The sequence below is a fragment of the Pantherophis guttatus genome, chromosome 3 (genome assembly GCF_059756535.1).
Source record: "Pantherophis guttatus breed Tessera chromosome 3, ASM5975653v1, whole genome shotgun sequence".
Taxonomy (NCBI): Eukaryota; Metazoa; Chordata; class Lepidosauria; order Squamata; family Colubridae; genus Pantherophis; species Pantherophis guttatus.
This window is the reverse complement of record NC_142065.1, coordinates 184658948-184661959: the sequence shown is the minus strand read 5'-3', so window position 1 is coordinate 184661959 and position 3012 is coordinate 184658948. Positions and strand designations below refer to the sequence as shown.

Here is a 3012-nt window from a genome sequence, read left to right as displayed (position 1 = left end):
GTTTGATTTTTAGAAAGCATTCTACATATGTTGACAGCAGCAAGACTATTGTATGTGCAAAAATATTTCTTTTACTTTTTTTCTTATCCTCCCTCACTTCTCTTCCTCCTCTTCCTCCCCACCGTTTTCCTATTTACTTTCCTATTTTGTATCTTATTTTATTTTACAACCCAATAAAAATGTTAAACTCACAAAAACTCACAGAAAGCATTAACACACATCTTTCAAATGGATTTAACTTGTTAAAGGTTTTTTAATTTATTTTTAATATTCCTGGTTTTAATTAGGATTTATAGTATTGCAACTTTATTTTTTTATTGTCGCTACTGGGTGACTGAAGCCTTGCCTCTTTTGAATATGTGTTGCACACAATGCATGCATGTACAAAGGGAATGGATTTAAATTACCAGACTGTGTCCGCTATTTTGATGTCACTGACTCCTCCCTGCAGAGAGAGACAGAGAAAGAGATTACACGATTTGTGTACCATCTCAAAATCCGATGCCTTCCTTATGACCAATATTTCCCATCCCCAAAATTCCAAAATACAATGCATAGGAAAATATTTTGAAACAGTTACAGCTATAAATATTTGTACGGTTCTCATATATTGCTGAGCACGTAAGCGAGTTGTATAATTGTACCTTGCACATATTTGAAGTGTTTAAATTACAATAAAAAACAGATGCTCTCCAAGCATTTTTAATATTATTATTCATTCGTCTAAATTTAAGCCGGGTTGGACAGGATTAGTACTGGACTCAGAGAGCTTTAGAAAATCCTAGACCTGTAGACTAGACTGGGAAATCCAAACACATCCTTGGAGAAGATAATGGTACATTAGCAATTGCAATTGCTATTGCAGAGAGGCAATTGCATTCTGTAAACATGTATGTAAGCATTCCCTCTCCTCTACGCCAATTTGCTCACATGCACCAAAAAAAAGTCTGGTTGCATTTTAACAATTCTCTCTTTTTTTACAAACCTCTGTATCTCCATGATACATTTGCCTTGCAGCCCAGAACAGTGGTGGGATTCAAAAAAATTTACTACTGGTTCTGTGGGCGTGGCTTGGTGGGTGTGGCAGGGGAAGGATACTATAAAATCTCCATTCCCCCTCCCCACTCCAGGGGAAGGTTACTGCAATATCCCCATTTCCTCCTGATTAGCTGGGACTCAGGAGGCAAAGAATAGATGGGGGTGGGGACAGTCAGAAGTGGTATTAACGGTTCTCCGAACTACTCAAAATTTCCGCTACCAGTTCTCCAGAACTGGTCATAATCTTCTGAATACCATCTCTGGTCCAGAAGCATTAGCCTAGAGGGGGTCACCATCTCCTGTAAGCATTCCTCAAGAAGTTATGCCAGCTTTGATCCAGCTGCCATTGTCAATTGCCAACTGAAAAACGTCACCTCCCCACCCCTCAATGCCCTGTCCAACATGTCATAAGCAAACATCAGAGATAGGAAAACACATATATTTGCTTCAGTAGTGGGTTCCACTTACCTTCGCTACCAGTTCGGAACTGTGAGTGCGTGCATGCACCCTTGCTTCGCTCACGTGAGGAGCTTCTGCACATCTGCAGAACCTTCTGCGAATGTGCAGAGCATCCGTGATGACATCCGGATGGGTGGGAGAAGCCTCCTGTCCCCACCACTATCAGTTCGCCCGAACTGGGGTGAACTGGTAGAAACCCACCACTGATTTGCTTACTGAAAAAAAGCAATATGAAAGAATTATTAAACCGCAACAGGAAATGTTGAGAAAAAACAGAAATGATTCCCCTCCTATACTATTTCTTCCAGATAAAATACTAAAAACAGATACAGGAAGTTGTTGTTTTTGTTTGTTGAGTCATCCAAAACATTTAATGGCTACTCATACAAATGCATTTTGGTTTGATTTGATCTGATTTGTATGGCTGCCTATCTCACCTAAGTAACTCTGAACAGTTCACAAGACATGTTTGGAAGGACATGTTTGGAATTATAATTTAGATCTATAATGACAGCTGAATTATCATATATGTCTGCACATACAGTAAGCACACACATGCATACACACCCATATTTACAAAGACATTTATAAAATATTTAGGATATTAAAAAGAAAGCAAGTTTGATGATAATATAATAGTCAATAATACTTAAGGAGAAGGGATTTACAAGGATCTTAAGTTGCCTACTAGAGATCTCATTACACTTTACAAGATTCCAGACTGGATTATCAGATATTAAGTACTGTAAGCAAAGACATATGTGCAGGAACTCATATAATGCATTGTCTAAATGTTGGAGGAAAAGATCGTGATGATACATAGAAGTCAAGCCAATGTAATATTTAATATCTGCAACCAATTAGGAATGGGGGAGGAGAAATCTGTTTCATTTCCATTTGTTTGCAAGCAGAACACATTTTGTATCTTTGAACCAACACATTCTTTGGGATTGAGTTATCAATTGAAATTAAAACTTTTCTGAATTTTTTTGGGGGGTCATACTTAAAGCCTACCTTTCCTTCAGAAATCTGAGATGTCATACATGGTACTCCTTCCTCCATTATTTGTCACAACAATCCCATGAAGGAGACTGCAAAGAGAAATGATTGACCAGTCATTTTATGAGCTTCCATGGCTGAGGGTTGGCTTTAATCTAGACTTAGTGATCTGAATCCAAACACTTAAGGAAACTTTCTTCTGCTCCCTTCCATATGGAGTGTTCTTTTCTTTTGAATATATCAGCCATTGATAAATAGCTATAAAGAACTTTACAGGTTGCAGAAAAACCTGACTCCATTAAATATGACAAGAGACATGATCAAGCATTCATTCAAGACAAACATTCAATCATACCTATCTTCCATGAATACACACACTTTTTTTTTATTTCAGTCCAAATGTAAATTGCATGTTATAAACCACTTAAATCCAACATTTTGATGGCTAATCCCAGCTGGTAGCTGCATGGAATTTGTTCTGTGATTATTTAAGTACCTGCCACTTTGATGGATTGT

General features: G+C 37.7%; 1 long non-coding RNA gene across 1 annotated transcript; it reads right to left on the bottom strand.

Moving 5' to 3' along the window:
- Nucleotides 1-233: 233 nt before the first annotated feature.
- On the bottom strand, nucleotides 234-2579 carry LOC148114936 (uncharacterized). Its single transcript, XR_015732915.1, has 3 exons — nucleotides 2512-2579; nucleotides 1507-1712; nucleotides 234-445 (listed from the first exon to the last, which is right to left on the bottom strand). It is a non-coding gene; the product is annotated as an uncharacterized LOC148114936 (long non-coding RNA).
- Between the last annotated feature and the right edge of the window lie 433 nt (nucleotides 2580-3012).